Genomic DNA, 18898 nt, shown 5'->3' with positions numbered 1-18898 from the left:
TGGCTTGGATTGCGTTCTCGCGGTAGGAATTTTTTTGTTTTCTATGCAACGAATCCATACACTTTGAGAACTTGGTGTAGTTCCGGTAGTGTCAGAACTTTGAAGCTATATTGTTTGTGACAATATTAGTGACATATTTCAGACCGCGGAATTAAGGTTCCACTAGAAGACCAAACATATTTAATGCCGACTCATTTGGAAAATGAGTCATGCGTGAAGACGCAAATGAATTGCAAAATATATACGTTTCTGAGCATGTCAGATCCGTTGACTGAAACCTCTCCCGTGAGCAAAACATGATAAGCACCAGAAGGCCAAGGTGTTATATCTTTACAAATGTAAACTAGATTATTGACTCTAGTGCAAGTGGGAGACTGTTGGAGATATGCCCAAGAGGCAATAATAAAGTGGTTATTATAATATATCTTTATGTTTATGATAAATGTTTGCATATCATGCTATAATTGTATTAACCGAAACATTGATACATGTGTTATGTAAACAACAATGAGTCCCTAGTAAGCCTCTTGTATAACTAGCTTGTTGATTAATAGATGATCATGGTTTCGTGATCATGAACATTGGATGTTATTGATAACAAGGTTATGTCATTAGGTGAATGATATAATGGACACACACCCAAATAAGCGTAGCGTAAGATCACGTCATTAAGTTCAGTTTGCTATAAGCTTTCGATACATAGTTACCCAGTCCTTCGACCATGAGATCATGTAAATCACTTATACCGGAAGGGTACTTTGATTACATCAAACACCACTGCGTAAATGGGTGGTTATAAAGATGAGATTAAGTATTCGGAAAGTATGATTTGAGGCATATGGATCAAGAGTGAGATTTGTCCATCCCAATGACGGATAGATATACTCTGGGCCCTCTCGGTGGAATGATATCTAATTAGCTTGCAAGCATGTGACAAGGTCACACGAGATGACATACCACGGTACAAGTAAAGAGTACTTGTCGGTAACGAGGTTGAACTAGGTATGGAGATACCGATGATCGAACCTCGGACAAGTAAAGTATCGCGCGACAAAGGGAATTGGTATCGTATGTTAATGATTCTTTCGATCACGAAGTCATCGTTGAATATGTGGGAGCCATTATGGATCTCCAGATCCCACTATTGGTTATTGGTCGGAGAGGAGTCTCGATCATGTCTGCATAGTTCACGAACCGTAGGGTGACACACTTAAGGTTTAATGTCGTTTTAAGTAGATATGGAATATGGAATGGAGTTCAAATGTTGTTCGGAGTCTCGGATGGGATCCGAGACATCACGAGGAGGTTCGGAATGGTCCGGAGAATAAGATTCATATATGGGAAGTCATTTTCCGGGGTTCGGAAAAAATCCGGTGTTTTGACCGGTGATTCTAAAAGGTTTTGGAAGGACCGGAATAGTCCGGAATATTGTGGAAGGTTCCGGAAGTGTCCGGGACGACCCGGGCTGTCTAAGGAAGTCCGGAGGGTTCCACAATAGGTGTATCCATGTTTTCCTTAAGTGTTAAGAAGTTTCCCCAAAGGTAGATTCGGATTTGGCAAAAGTGTCCTCGTTCTAGTAGGTTTCGGCTGACAGAAACCTACCGGAACTCTCCCAAACTTTGGGGGCAGGTATTGGACGACCCAAGGACCTTTTTCACCTATAAAAGGAGGGCAAGGGGAGCCCCAAGAGGTGCACAAGTCGCAGCCCTAGCTCCCCCTCCCCCAAACCCTAGCTACTCCCTCCTCCTTCTTCTCCCGCAGCGCTTACGATGAAGCCCTGCCGGAGATCTCCACCACCACCGTCACCATGCCGCCGTGCTGGCGGGATTACGAGAAGGATCTACTACATCCGCTGCCCACTGGAACAGGGAGAAGGACGTCGTCATCAACACCAAACGTGTGATCGAGTACGGAGGTGCTGCCCGACTGTGGCACCGTCAAGATCTTCTACGCGCTTTTGAAAGCGGCAAGTGATCGACTACAGCAACAACGAGATCTAATCTCGTAGGCTTTGGAAATCTTCGAGGGTTAGTCTCATTATCTTCTCGTTGCTACCATCTTCTAGATTGGATCTTGGCTTGTTATTCGTTCTTGCGGTAGGAATTTTTTTGTTTTCTATGCTACGAATCCCATCAGCGCGGACGGAGGAGACCCGCGCTGAAGGGGCGGCGCTGTGGTGGCCTCGGACGTCGATGCGTGGGCGACAGTGAAGGTGACCGCGTGCGGCGACGCCATGGCCCGAGGGGCCGGCGTAGCTGCAGGGCGCGAGTCGGTGCAGCGGCGGGAGACCACCAGCGACGTACACGCCTCGGAAGGCACGTCGGAGGCCGGTAGCATGGACCAAAGGCGGCGGCGCTGCGGCCCAAAGGGGCGATGCAGCGGCAACCCGATGCTCGATCGGTGGTAGGCGCGTGCTCGGGGACGTACTAGGCATAGACGTACGCGGGGTCGGTTGATCAGATCGACGGCGGCGCTACACGTGCCATGGCGTGGACGACGCGCCGCAGATCAGAGTCGTTGGCGACGTTGTCGTTGATGTCCTAATCGATGACGGTGAAGACGAACCGGCGATGGAGACCGTGCAGGCGAAGGCGGCCGGCTGCGACGCAAACGCGTCCCATGTGCATCGCGTGCAGCCGTGCCCCTTGGTAGATGGAGGTGGGCCGGGCGAGGCGGAGACGACGCTGGCGAGCCGGCCACGGCAGCCTACCAAGGCAGGCGCAGTAGCCAGCCAACGAGTCGACCGCGGTGGCCGGCGTAGGGCGGATGATGGAGGAGAGCCGGTGCAAAGTTGACACCGAGGTTGGAGTAGAGGCGTGTGATGACGACAGCGGTGGGCGACTCAATCCGATCTATGATCGGAAAAACCAAAAAAGAAAACGCCGGTCGAGCGACCGACGGAGCAAAAAGAAAACCAATCTACAGATTGGAAAGAAAAAACTCGAGGGCAGCGGATCAACGGATCGGCGGACGAACCCTCATACGGGTTGCGCGGCCCTCGGAGTAGGCCATGGAGATTGACCTCCCCGGGGGCGGCATGGGCGGCGGCTAGGTCAAGATCGGCGTCGCTCTGATACCATGTAGAACAATAGAGGGAGGGATTGGCGGAATATGTTGAATATAGTATTGAGCCTCTCAGGCGAGTATATATCGAATTCCCTTTCTTGCGAACGACCGCTCGCGCGGTCAGATTCTGCCTCGCGAGGCCACTCCCTTTCCCGACCCCCCGGTTGCCTTTTTTGTCGTTTTTTGCTCCCTACTTTTCCCCTTTCGTTCTGGAAGCCGGCGCCCACACTCTCTTCCCCGAACGCCCCGTTCAGGCCTTGTTTGGTACTAGAGTTTTAGTGGGAATTAGCGGGGATAATCCGCTCGAAATTTTAAATCCCCACTTATCCCCAATGCATGTTTGGTGCTAGAGTATGAGAGAGTTTAATCCCTACTTATCCCCACTTTTCCCCCAAATTTTAGTGTAATTTTTTCAATCCCCAATACTCTACCCCTACCTAGTAGATTGGGCATAGGGTTTTGTGGGGATTGGGTGGCAGCAGTAATTCACCCAATACTCTAGAGTATTATCCCCAGTAATCCCCACTGATACACTAGTACCAAACAAGACCTCACCAGGAAGGAAACTCGTCCCCCCGGGGTGGTGGTCCACAGGGCGCCTTGGTGGCGGTCGTGCGGCGGCGGAGGAATGAATCGCCAGCAAACACCCCGACGAGGGCGGCTCGCGCTCGAGTTAATCCCTGCTCTCGCCGACCCCGAGCACTTCCCCCGCCCCATCTCGAGCGCCGGGACAAGATCCCCTTCTCCGTCACCACCGTCTCTCCTGGGTTGCGTCAAGAGCGTCGCCCCGTGAACCGTAGCTCTGGCCGCTGATGGGTTTCCTCGTCGCCCTCGCCCTGCGCCATTCTCGCGGAGGGCGCGGCGGAGTAGGCAAACACGACCAACAAACTCCGCCCACCTGAGGCTAGCGATGCTCCCTATTCCGCTAGCCTGCGGGCCAAATCCCCAACTCTGCATCGCGAGTCCGCGGTTCCCTGGAGCGAGTCAACGAGAATGCTGGGGACGATCTATCCTCGACGAGATCTAATCCTGATGGAGGTTGGGCTGAGTGTGGCTGGGCCTTTGGGCTCGTGTAGGTTTTTATCCATTTTTTTCTCTTTTGTATCAAACATTATACTATTTAGGCTAGTTTATTTGCAATTTCCTTTTGTCAATTCTCTTTAATTTTACTTCTAGTTGTTGTTATTATATACAAAAAACCTTGATACAAATATGCCAAATACCGGATTGATAACTTTTAGCCCTTTTTACAATTCCCTTTTTGGTTGATTTGGTACGCTAATTCATGGTTCTTTAGACCACCATTTATAATTCCCTTTTCGGGATAGTGGTTTTTAGGGGGGGAAGTAACGGGTGGGGGAATCACTTGCAACTCAAATAAACTACCACTTGTAACTCAATTTAAGTACCATTTTTACCAAGGCTGTTGATAAATAATGGGCAGAGCGGTTCATAATTAGTGAGCCAAAAATATTCCCATAATATTTTAAATTAAATTAGTTTTCTAGGTCGATAACTTTTCACATTTACCGTTGATAAATAATGGGTGGAGGGGTTGATGAATTATTAGCTAAAATGTTTTATATTCCAAATGAAATTAATTTTCGGGATTGATAACTCTTCACATTTTCCATTAATAAATAATGGGCAGATGGTTTGATAAAATGTGAGCTAAAATATCTCCAAAATATTCTAAATAAAATTATATTTTTTGGTTCAATAAATTTTCACATTTACCATTGATAAATAACATGTGAAGGGGTTGATAAATTATGAGCAAAAATATTTCTGAAATATTTTAAATGAAATTAACTTTACGAATTGATAACTCTTCATATTTTCCATTACTAAATAACAAAAAAATGGGTTGATAAATTATGAGCTAAAAATGTTTCCAAAAGTACTCCAAATAAAATTAGCTTGTCGGGTTGATAATTACCCATTTACCATTGATAAATAGTTGGAAGAGTGGTTGATAAATTGTAAGCTAAAAATGTTCTCATAATATTTTAAATTAAATTAGTATTTCGTGTCCATAACTTTTCACATTTACCGTTGATAAAGAACGGGCAGAGTGATTGATAAATTGTGAGCTAAAAATGTTCCCATAATATTTTAAATTGAATTATTATTTCAGGTTGATAACTCTTCACATTTACAATTGATAAATAACGGGTAGAGCGGTTGATAAATTTGGGAGCTAAAAATGTTCCAAAGATATTCTAAATAAAATTACTTTTTCGGGTCGATAATTTTTTATATTTACCGTTGATAAATAACTAGCAGAGGGTTTGATAAATGGAGCTAAAAATTTCCCGAAAATATTCTAAATAATATAAGCTTTTTGGGGTCTATAACTTTTCGCAGTACCATTGATAAATAACAGGTGGAAGGGTTAATAAATTGTGAACTAAAATGTTTCTAAAGTATATTAAATTTAAGGGTGCATCTGGAGATCAGTCGACTGAGACTTAATAAGTTTCAGTCGCTGATCGTCAGCTGCTTATGAAGCCATCGTGTAGGAGAAAATGCTTAGTTTGTCAGGCAATTTCATGTGCGGCATCGGCCTTAGACGTGGGGCAATAAAAAATAATTGACTAGGGCGTTTTGAGTGACATACAACTGGCCCAGTAGTGAACATGCCTATAGACAAAGCAAAGGCTAGGGAAGCGCGTGGGTCACAAATCTGCTAAGGTTTCTGCCAGAATTTTCGTCTAACTTTTCGTTGGACGGTTTTGCCCTTCCACCAAATCCCATATTATAGCAAAATGCCACCGTGGTACCGGTTCGTTCTTATTTTTTGCTCGCACATCGTCCTCCTCCAGAGAACCTTTTCTCCACTCCCGATCCAATCCAGCCGTGTTTGTCTCTGTTTGTTCCCTCATCCACGGGATTCGACCGAAAATTGAGTCTCAATCAAGCACGACTCATCTTCTTTCCTTCTAGGAGCCTTAAATATGGAGCGATCCCTCCATCAGATCGAAATCAATCAGCCCAGATCTGGGCGGAATCAAAATTGGCACCTCTCCTTGATCGAACAGCAAGATCGGAGGGCCAGGAAGGGGATCGCTAGCGTTTGTCCCCTGCTGATTACGGCTGACCTGCCTCGCTCAGGGCTCGAGCTGTTGTCAGCCCCGTATCTTCCCATGGCGGAGAAGAGGTGGTGGGACACCGTCATCGTCGCCAAAATTGATCCTATCGACGCCCGCTGTCGACACTGAAGACGGAGAGGAGAATTAAATAGGCGCAACGGCCACTGCTACACGGGGTCGCGCGGGCACGGCTGAAGGGGACCAGGGCGGGGCGGATGCTGGGCAAGCCGGCGCTCGTCGAGATCCGCGGGTAGGCAACGCTGGCGGGTGAACGCAGAGCTCCGGAGAAAGGCTGTGACCCGTGAGGAACGACAAAGCGGTGACACGCTGGTTTGCTCGGGCGCTTCTAGAGGCGAGCCGGGCGGAGCGGAGGTTGGGTGAAACGGCGCGTCAAGCTCCGCGGGGACGCGGCGCTTGCGGGTGGAGGCAAAGGTCGGTCGGTGGGGCGCCACGAGGTTGCTCAGATGCGCTGATGTTTCAGTGTTGCCGCCATGAGATAGCAGGGGCTCCACCGCCAGGAATCGGCGAGGGAGAGAGCAAAGCGGGGACACGCGACAGAGCGCCCCATTGATCTAGCAGCATGGGAGGAGAGAAGCACCGGGAGAGGCCGCGCGAGGATACCCTGAGGTCCCTGCAGCCGACGCACGGGGACGAGCCGCCTTGGCGCTGGAGACTCTATTCCCTTCGTACTGACTGCACGCTGCTGAATCTAGCTCTTCAACTGAAGATTGAAATCTTCAGTTAGCTATGCATGTAGAGTGGTTTTTATACCGGTGTGTCGTCATGAACTCCAAACCAAGTGGTGATCTACCAATTAAATCTACCTTCTCTCGCTGCCAAAACCGATCGAGTTGTGTTTGTAACTTGGAAGCACTGTGCCAATGGAATGGAGAGCAAATGGAACAATCTCAACTGGTGGAGTCATGCCAAAGCGAAACACAAGGTACATACATAATATCAACTGTACTTAATTGCTGGTTGAGCGGCGTGGACGTTCAACAACAACAACAGTCATAGAGTGATCAGTTTGACATAAAAATCTAAAGGCGCTCCCATTATAATCTGCAACTCAAACTATCTCGCACTTTGGAAGATAAAGTAATGGGGCACTAAAGATTGTAAATTGATATGTTTCTACAAGCCACCTCGAAAAAAAAATATGTTTCTACAAGATGGCAATATTGGCACAACTGAGGCGTGTGTTTTGAGGTGCTGTATTTTCTTTTCTCTCCCGATGCAACGCACGGGCATGTTTCCTAGTTTCTTTTAAAAGGCGTGACGTCAATAAAACAAAGCTCGGTCGCTCACATTTTTCACTAAAGAATCCCAGAAAATGGCTCACTTGACAACTCATATAACTGGAAAAAATGTAGTCAATGCCAGCATAACTGAAAAAACACACTTGCAACCCACGCGATTTTGGAAAAAATCTAGTTGCAACTTATGTGGAATTGGAAAATCTCAGTTGCAACCCACGTGCAACTGGAAAATATATTCGTTTCACCCATTTGTAGCAAGAAAAATACTGTATCAACCCATATGCAAAAGAAAAAAAATCTTTGTTGCGACCCCACGTGAAAAATCCCAGAAAAATCCCAGTTACATCCCATATGCAAATGAAAAAAATCTTTGTTGCGACCAACATGTAACTTAGAAAATCTCAGTTGCGATCCACATGCAACTGAGAATATCCCACATGCAACTGAAAAAATTTCAGTTACAATCCACATGCAACTGGAAAATCCCAATTATATCCCATATGCAGATGAAAAAAATCTTTATCACGACCCACATGTAACTCGGAAAAACTGAATTACAATCCACATGCAACTGAGAGAGGAATCTCAATTATGACCCACCGTGCAATTGAAAAAATCTCAGTCGTAGCCCCCATGTAACATAGAAAAAAAATCGTAGTTGCAATACGTATAGCTAGAAAAATCTTAGTTATAGCCAATGTGTAACTCCATTGACTAACACGAATCATAATGTAATCCAAGGATCCAAAACATTTTGCTCAGCTGCACCACATGTTTCTGTTATCACCAGAATTTGACCGGATCAGAGGTGGGCCGCGATCAAGATTGGGCTTGGAGAATATACATGGAAGAAATACGTGAACCGGCCTTGTATACGAAGTTTGGGCTAGTTTGCCCTTGTATCTGTAAATATAGTAGGATACGTGTCGGTTAGTTAGAGTTTGGCTCGTGCGCGGTTGGGATTATTCCCACGTTAGAAAGTCTACGGACTATAAATATGTATCTAGGGTTATCAAGAAAGAACAACAATCACGTTCATCACAAACCAATCTTGGCGCATCGTCGACCCCTTGTTTTGAGGGTTTCTTCCGGGTAAGCATCATGCTGCCTAGATCGCATCTTGCGATCTAGGCAGTATACGTTTATTCGTTATCCATGCGTTGCTCGTGCTGAAGCCTTGTTGATGGCGAGCAGCGTAGTTATCATAGATGTGTTAGGGTTAGCATTGCTTTACCGTGCTACATGTTTTCGTCCATGCAACCCTTAGACGTCTAGCCGTCCTTACACCTTTTTTAGGTGTAAGGGCGGCACCTTGCTTGATCATTGTTTAGTAGATCCGATCCGTTATGATCGCTCCTTGATTCTTCAAGGATTAGTTTAATATCTGCATAGTTAGGCCTTACAAACGGGTTGAAGGATCCAGTGCTAACCCTAGACAAGATGTTCCGGGGATCAACTTAATATTGGTTTTTAGGTATTGTCTAGGGTCGGTTTATTATCACCGTGCGTGGCTGCCAGGCTCAATCACGAGTAGGATGTTCCGATTATGCGGTAAAAACCCTAGATCGTCGTAGGTCGTTTTAGCTTTGTTTTGATCAAGCAGGACCACCATGCAATCGTAAACCCCATACGAGTCATGGGTGGATCGGCTCGTTGAGCCGATTCACGGGACAACCTGAGAGCCGATCGAGGCTCGTATTTAATGTTTACGTGTATGCCATGCAGGAAACTAAGCGAAGCAAATCCATCACCTTTCTGATCAGGTATAGATCAGGTGGCACGCCCTTGCACCAGCATCGGGACGTGCGTACCAGGAGCTTTGCGGGCCGTCGCTCGGAGGGACCAGGGCCAGCCGCAGCCCTAGGTTGTTCCCGGCTCTTCGTGTTGCCAGCCGTAGCTCGCCGGTGGGTTTCGGACGCCAACAGTTTCACAACTTTATCTTCAAAGAACTACAATGAAGCATAAAAAGGCAACAAACAAACAAAAAAGCTAAATATCACTCCGTAGAATGGAAAGGCAGTATGCAAATCAAGCGGCCACTGCCCATGACAGGAACAGTCCACAACAAAGAGGCCCGCAAAAACAAGTTCAGCCCACTAACACGTCGGACCGATAACAACACAAACACACAAAAACAGTCCAAGTCAGAGCACAAATCTACAAGCACAAATACTAATCTCCAAGCGCGCAACTTAAACTTATTAAGTATCAGGCGCCTGATTTCCAGCAAATCCGTAAATTTAAATGAAATTAGGAAAGATTTTGATAGCAACAATTTCTGGTAATAGTGCATACGTGATCTGCATTTAACGGCTGGTTTGTTTGCTAGGTTATCCAAGTATTGAACAAAGTGTGCGGCGTATTTTATTTTTATAGTACATCCCTAGGTATTCATCAGATTGATTAGGGATAACCATATATATCTCACCGTAAGCAACACATTGCTCTGAGAACGTTTTTCAGGTTACAGTCCTTAAGTTGCAAATACACCAAAAGAAAAGCAGTGGTACACAATTAATAGGAGGTTAGTATAAAAACAGTACGTCACCCTTTACAGCACGAAGCAGTAATATCTTAGCTGTTAGGCTCTTGCTCCGCTGTTCGTCCGCCTAGGAGTGCGTGGGTTCGAATCCCTTGATCGCTAATACTGTAGTAAATTCACCAACGCGCGGTTTATGCCTCATCAGATGCCGGAAACGGAAACAATCGAAAACGCGAATTTCCTTTTTCAGAATCGACGCGGGGATGTGCGGGATCTGGGTACATATTTAGAGGCTGAGATAGCTTTCCTAGAGATATGGTAGGAAGAGATTACAAATCCTAAACTATCTAATATACCTATACCAAATATATCTCTAACAGTTTTAAATTTGAATGAATCGCCGCAAACACGTCAAAATTGATGGGACTGCCCCTGATTAGAGAATGATCCGCTTAGTGTGACATCAAACTTGGTACGTTTCTGAATATATACGTAGGTTTTCAAACAAAAAAAAACATGGGGTTTGGTCCCTAGTAAACCGAGGTACCGCTATGTATGTAAAATAAACCTATAGTTTGAGGTAGAAAAATATTTGAGAGTGCCACGAAACACCCTAACTGCCAGAAATTATTCATAGATACACAAATATTAGTTCGTACATATGGACTAGTAACACCTGGCACTAGGGGTGGCGGTGATGCTTTTGATTGCTATTCAGAGTAAGCGTTTTGTTTCCCATTTACCTATCAAAATGTATAGTTGTACATGTCGTGTGCATTATTGCACCACATGGTGTGACACGCACGCTACTCTTCCTATTTAAGAAGAAGAATCTCAAGTAGCTAGCATCCTTCCTCACAAACAGAGTATCTAAGGTTCATTGGAGAAGAAACTGTAAGTACACCTAAGTTGTAGCTACATACCGTACACAATACAGTGTGCACAATGTAGATAGGAGTGGGAAACATCAGGATTTAACAACTTTAATTTAGGCATAATTTCTTTTGTGCAAAAGAACATTCTCGCACCGTCAATTCACTTCAAAGGCCCCCACTCCGGAGCACTAAGTCACATGTGCTCCCAATCGCCACATGAGCATAACCTACCTATGCGCTGCATAAGATTCACACTGATGGTCTTGTCCTTTATCCATGGCTAGCTACCCCGTGCAGGGTCATACCTTGCAACATTTCAAAACTAGGTACTACACGTAAGGGGAAATTATAATCATTATTATTTGTAAAAGGTAAATCTTTCAAATTATAATTGTATATCTTTGCTGCAATAATTGTACCATGACATTCTTGTAATTGAATAGCTGAGATAAATTAAGGTTGTATGCATCTCTTCGATGCAGAACCTGGAGATCCTTATACATAGTCTCCCATTTTTCATACTATAATATAATTTCAATTCACTCTTCTCCAAAAAAAATGAAGGGATGTCGCGCGATTTGTAAAATGCAAATATAATACTTTTCTATTTGAGAAAACTCTCCTTCCTCTAGATGGAATACTCACCTCAACAAAACACAAAAATATTTAATTACAGAAACAATGTACTCATAAATTGTATTTTAGGGAGACATGGCCCAAAAAATTACAGTCATAGGAGGTTCTTTTGAAGAAATAGTGAAGGTAGGATAGGAGAAGAATTGGGATGGGGTTTCGGCCAAAAAAACATTGAGGGGGTAAAAAATAGTTTACTAGTTTCACAAGGACTTGTTCAGCTCTTTCCTGATCTTCATGAGAGGAGGGACCTTAATTCACCTAGAAATTTAATGCCCGTGAAATTTTTCAATGGAAGTTGAGAATTGAGATCGGTCGCATAAAAATTTGGTATGTGATTTGGTGTTGGGACGGCTGGTTACGAGGTGAAACATTATCAATTGGCCACTTCGGAATTAGTCCCTTAAATTATTATACTAACAAATACAAATTTGGGGCATGTATTGTGGATGTGCTATTGCACATTCCGCACATACTTGTTGTACGGCCCTAGCCATTTGATTGATTTCCAAGTGATACTCACTAGTTGGATGTGGTCGGTTGGGCTTAGTTGTCTTTTAATGGGACAAGTGTCCATTTTTTAGGGTGGCATGAGCACGCTTAGCAAATACTTAACAATTGAGGAACCCATTTTGAAAAAATAGAGGAACACGATAAATCATGTATATATGTGAATGTGTATAACCGTTAAGTGTTGTAAATGTAGCTATTTTCTCATTATGACGAGTAGACTGAAATGATACACACAAGAAAGCTTAGCTATAACATAATGATACCCAAATTAGTGGCAGTAAAATGATGCCGAGGATGGATATTCAGAAATTTTTAATTAAATAAATAAACATAGTTTTAAAAATGGTAAAAATCAAGGTTGTCGCACTACGTGCAAAATGCAACGCTTTCCCCCCAACAAAGTGAGGCCAAGATCGTGTGCAATGTACAATGTCCAAACTAAATTATGTATGAAACAACATTGTGGAAATGACTCTCATGTGTGATCGTTTTCCTCTATAGGCCTAAAATGTATGTGACCGCCCTTTGTTATTTCTACTTTGTACACCTTTAGACAAGGTTTAGAGTTTTGATATATGCAAGTTTGTAATTGTTGCAGAAATGCAACCGAACTTTCTGACATTGAGGTTTTCTAAAGTACCTTCTAGAAAAGTCAAAAAAATATGTTTGAATTTGGAGGAAATATGAATTTAAGAGAATGGAGCCTCTGGATAAAATAATAATCAGCATAGTGAGACATATGTGACATCAAACCAGGGGTTTGATCCCTGATGGACGGAGGGTACAAGTTAACCATCCAACCACAGGTTGGTACCTGTTATGACCATAGTTTCTAGGAAAATTATGTTTTTATGACCACATTTTAACAACAAAACATAATTATTGGAAAAGACTTCAGGAAACTAGAAAGATATGCATGGCGGTATGAACAAGAAAACACATTTTAATGCCTAATGGCATTACAACATTTGGTAGGCCTATGTTTATATATATATTTTGTATCGAACTATGAAACAAAAATCTTGCCTTTTCCACTTCTATGAAGCAACCAGCTAGCCATTCATCGTATAAGAATTGCTTGTTTAAAAGCCTGAGGAGGCTTTCTAATACGAAAACAGGTGTAAACGCCATATATCAATGACTACAATAGGATTGAGTCATGTTTTTATGGTGGGGGGTCGATAGTAGGATCTAACTTTCTTATGTTTGGAAGAAGTCTTATACTTCACTTTCTATCCAAATACAAAATGATTTGTATTGTGTTTACTAGTTCTCGAGTTCAAACTATTTTAAATAATTCGAGGCTCATCATTGACTTTCCTCTAAAAGGATGCTAGACACAAAAACATTCCTTACGAGTGGTCTTTCTTTATTCTTCTAAGAGAGGAGCTACATGAATCGCATGGTCTCCAGCAAAGTGTTTGTCACAATTTATTCCCGCGAAAAATCCTACTTAATTTCATTGCAACCGTAGTCTCAAATAGTACTCCAACATCGCTTTCAATCCAATCTGACAAAGTTGTTGGATTATCCTCTGTAGCTTCCCTTCTCATTTTTTCTCGAACAATTTCATATCGAATATGACGTTCTCTCTCCATCAGAACAAAACAAAATGAACAAAGCATTATCTTGGAGAGGAGCAAAAAAAACTACGCATTTCTGTTGTTTTCTTGAGAGAAACAATACAGGTTACATATTCTCTGTCTAAAATGTTTGTTGTGCCAGTTCTATCTCACTAAACCCTAATATTCCACGTCGCGAAGGTATGTTTGGGTTGTACATGAACATCGATTTCTATCCTATCCGGCAAACCTCTTGGATTATCTTCTTCGCTCATTTCCACGCTGGAAATTATGTGGATATTTTCTCTTCATGTTACGATGCAGCCTTTCCCTTAACGGCAATGTGAGTAAAATATATTTTATCAACAGGATCAAAACTATTTATTTCTTTAGTTCTCCTTCATTTTTTCTGTGGGTGGTGCATGAGATTGTGCGGTGAGAGCACACCGGCAACTCGCTTTCCTTTTAGTTGTTATCTATGGACCAATAACACATGGTACGAGGGGTAGTGGTAACGTTTTCAATTGCTTTTCAGAGTAAGCGTTATGTTTCTCATTCCCAATCGATATTTACAAGCATACATGTCATGTGCATTAATTGTTGTACCACATTGTATGACATGCTGCCCTTCCTATTTAAGAAGAGCAAAACTAAAGTAGCTAGCTGGTATCCTTACTCGCAAACAAAGTATCAAAGTTTCACCGGAGAATAAACAATGAGCACAACTAAGCATATAACACATCGTATGCACAATGTACATAGGAGTGGGAAGCATCAGGATTTAGCAGCTTTGGCCACTGGTTTATTTGAGTGAAGGAAAACTCTGCCGCCACCAGCTTAGCTCACATTCCCCCACTTCATAGCACGAAATCACACGTGCTCACAGTCACCGCATGAGTAGAACCTACATATGTGTTGCACAAGATTCACACTAACGGGCTTGTCTCGTATCCATAGCTAGCTACCCTTGGTGCACTACAAGCTTCATGACTATGTTGATATAGTTGAAAGTGATTCTCAGTGGGTTGGTTGTGGTGGTCGGGCCTTAATTGTCCTGCGATGAGACAAGTGTTGGTTTGTTTTGGCAATTACACGAGCACACTTGGCAGATACTTATCAATTAGAAGAACCTGTTTCTAAAAAGAGGAACATGATAAATCATGTAGAGATGTGAATATGCATAACCGTTGAGTGTTGTAAATGTAGCTATAATATATTTTTTCATTATGACGAGCAGATGGATCATTTTAGAACTGAAATAATACACACGAGGCAACATAGCTATAACATAATGAGAGCAAATGAGACAAGCGTTGGTTTGTTTTGGCAATTACACAAGCACACTCCGCAGATGCTTAACAATTAGAAGAACCGTTTCAAAAAAGAGGAACACGATAAATCATGTAGAGATGTGAATATGTATAACCGTTGAGTGTTGTAAATGTAGCTATTATTTTTTTTTCATTGTGACTAGCAGATGGATCATCTTAGAACTGAAAATAATACACACAAGGCAACATAGCTATAACATAATGAGAGCCAAATTAGTGGCAGGCAAATGATATCGACGATAGATATTTAGAAAACAAAACATAAAAGGACAAATAGTTCGAAATTAAAAAAAAAAGAGCCAAGGTTGTGCCACCACGTGTAAATGCAACGTTTGTTTCCCCAACAAAGTGAGGCTAAGATCATGTGCAGCGTAGAATGTCCAAACTAAAATATGTATGAAGCAACAATGTGGAAATGACTCACATGTGATCGATTTCCTCTATATGTATATAATGTATGTGACCACCATTTGTTATTTATACTTTCTACACCTTTAGACAAGGTTTAGAATCTTGATATATAAAAGTTGTAGTTCTAGCAGAACCCACCCAGCCAAAGTTTCTGAATTTGAGGTAATTTAAAAATCATTATATAGAAGTCAAGAAAATGTGTCTGAATTAGGAGGAAATATGAATTTAAGAGAATGGTGCCTCCTAATGAAAGAATAGTCCGCTTAGTGGGACACATGTGACATCAAAGCTGGGGTTTAATCCCTGATGGACCGAGGGGATTGATACATGTTACGACCATAATCTGGTAGGAAATTTATATTTTTGTGACCACATTTTAATAAATAAAACTTAATTATTGAAAAATAATATAGAAAACTAGAAAGATATGCACGGTGGTTTGAACAAGAAAAAAACATTAATTTTAATGCCTAATAGCGTTACAACATTCAGTAGGCATATTTTCCTCATATATTTTGTATCGAACCATGAAACAAAAGTCTTACCATTAGCACTTCTATGTAGTAATCGTAGCTACCAGCTAGCAGTTCATTTTATAAGAATTGCCCGTTTAAAAGCTCGAGGTGGCTTTCTAATATGAAAACCAGGCGTAGGCGTGGTATATTGATATCCCCTATTAATAGCTAAAATAAGCTTGAATCACGATATTTATTTTCTGGGTTCCATAGTAGCTTGAATCACGAAGTATAAGCGAAGTATTTGAAAGGAGCCTTATACTTCGCTTTCTATCCAACTCGCTATAGGATTCTTTTACACAAATCCTATCCAACGTGAATGTATATATGGTCTTCGCTGAATTTACTAATATTTCTCATCACAAACGCGGGGCGGACTGACGTAGAGTGTATACCAACACTACTTTTGTCCAAATCCAACATGGTTTGTATTGTGTTTACTCGTTCTCGAGTTCAAGCTATTTCAAATAGTTCCATGCTCATTGTTGACTTTTCCTCTAAAAGCATGTTAGACAAGGTATAATTACCTTCCGAGAGGTGTTTCTTTATTCTTCTACGGGAGAAACTACATGAATTGCATGGTCTCCAACAAACTGTTTGTCATAATTTAATCCCATGAAAAATCATACACATTGCGCACACGAGGATTCATCGCAATCGTAGTCTTTCTAATATGAAAACCAGGCGTAGACGTGGTATATTGATATCCCCTATTAACAGCTAAAATAAGCTTGAATCACGATATTTATTTTCTGGGTTCCATAGTAGGGTCTCAATTTTTATAGTATTTGAAAGGGAGCCTTATACTTCGCTTTCTATCCAACTCGCTATAGGATTCTTTTACACAAATCCTATCCAACGTGAATGTATATATGGTCTTCGCTGAATTTACTAATATTTCTCATCACAAATGCGGGGGGGACTGACGTAGAGTGTATACCAACACTACTTTTGTCCAAATCCAACATGATTTGTATTGTGTTTACTCGTTCTCGAGTTCAAGCTATTTCAAATAGTTCCATGCTCATTGTTGACTTTTCCTCTAAAAGCATGTTAGACAAGGTATAATTACCTTCCGAGAGGTGTTTCTTTATTCTTCTACGGGAGAAACTACATGAATTGCATGGTCTCCAACAAACTGTTTGTCATAATTTAATCCCGTGAAAAATCATACACATTGCACACACGAACATTCCTCCCTAGCTTTCCTTCTCGATTTTTCTCGGATGATTTCATATCGAATATCACATTTCCTCTCCATCGAAAAAATAAATAAATAAACAAAGTACTACCTTAGATCATCTTTAGCATATCCTCCATATCGGCCTGCAAACGCGGCGGCAGGTTGATATGGGGTTTTGGCCATTTTTTGGGCCAGACCAGACCCCTCATCGGTGGTCTGGCCGGATAATGTATCCCGGCCGCAGCCCAAACCGCCAAAATACCCGCCTTCGCCTCCTGTCGACGTGAAATCGCCGCCCCTCTGGCGAGCAATCGAAGCGTTCGCGTGTAGATCGAGCGTCCCCACCTTCCGGCGGCGATGATGGTGGTAGGGCGCGGGGGCGGCTAGGTAGGCCACGGTGGACACTCCACCGAGCGCGGTGGGAGCTCCACCGGTCCTTCCGCCAGCGAGAAGACGGAGGCGGAGAAGATCAAGTCAGACGCGGCGCGCATCCGCGATAGCTACCGCTACCGCAAGCACGGCATCGTCGCGCCGCCCGCCTTCGCCAAGCGGGAGTCTGGCTGCTACCGCTGCGGCCGCGCCTCCTCCCCTTCTGCGTCGTTGTCGTCGTCAACCTCCCGCCAGCGCCCTTCGGCGGAGTTAGTGGTGAAGATGAAGGAGGAGGACGCCGAGCCATCGCGGCTCCCGTAGCCGCAGTTCGCGCCCGGGGACTACCTCGACGACGAGCAGCTGAAGCTTGTCCTCCCGCAGCTCGGCGTGAACGCGGGGTTCGCGCCTGGCGACTTCGTCGAGGAGCGCGACCTCGACACGGTGGTCGGCATCGTCTCGCGCTCGAGCCAGCGCGACGCGGACAAGGCCGACGAATGGCGGTGCATCGCGGAGGAGCAGGGCCGGGTGTTCATCGACCTCAGCAGCGACACGGAGTGACGCGGCCGCTCCGACGTGCCGCCGCCACGGTACATGGCTCCGGTGAGTGTCCCGGAGCCGATTTCGCTGTTCTAGGTTGCCGTGGCGTCGGATTTCAACTCGAATGTAGCAAATTCGAGTTCCATTTGATGTAACGCAGTCGAATGTAGGATCAATGTAATGAATTGCAAATTCAGTCTTCTGCGAGTTTTTATTTAATTTATAGTTCTATATGTTGTATCTGAACTGCCAGCATGGTTATTCGAACCCCAAATCTGTGTTGGGATGCTCTAGATACGCGAATTTGGGGTTTGGGGTTTGGGGTTTGACGCTTCTGCTAGAGATGCTTTTCTTGTATTTTCTTTATCTTTCCTCGGGAGAAACAATACAAATTCTATGCTGTCAGCCTAATTTCCTGTAGCAGATCAATCTCACAAAATACTAATATTCCACGTCGCGAAGATATGTTTGGATTGTACACGAAATGAACATTGTATTCTATCCTATCCAGCAAAGCTCTTCGTTTAATCTTCGCTTGTTTCCACACTGGAAATTATCCGGATGATTTTTATAGTTTTCCTTTATTCTTTTTCTGTGGGTGGTGCATGAGGTTGTGCCAACCAACTCGTTTTCCTTTCCATCGTGACCGTGAGTGTGAAGCCAGCAACGCTCCAAAAACGTTGTGCGGGTGGTCGTTTCGTTTCTCCGCTCGCCTGAAGAGGAGATGGAGACGGGACGAAACGGCCTCTGGTGGCTCGCGGGCAGTCGGCGGCAGCGACTGCATACCACCAAAGATCATCCAATTCCAGCAGCACCAAGGACAATCAGCGGCAAGCGCAAGGCAGATGCCAATCACCTTCCTGTTACTTTAATCACTTTTCATAGCCAATCATCTGCTCCCTTTTAGTGCTAACAGTATCAACTGTGCATATATATAACTGTAGATCTTGCTGCATAGCAGTCGCTACTCACTGGCCACTAGTGTGACTGCTGCTAAACTAAACTAACCTAAACACACCCGTGGGGCTAGCCAACTCTTGGGCCAAGGGAGGAGGCAGAGTGCTCTTGCT

This window comes from Lolium perenne, chromosome 5 (assembly GCF_019359855.2).
Source record: "Lolium perenne isolate Kyuss_39 chromosome 5, Kyuss_2.0, whole genome shotgun sequence".
In the NCBI taxonomy this organism is placed as follows: Eukaryota; Viridiplantae; Streptophyta; class Magnoliopsida; order Poales; family Poaceae; genus Lolium; species Lolium perenne.
Note: the sequence above shows the minus strand (reverse complement) of the source record.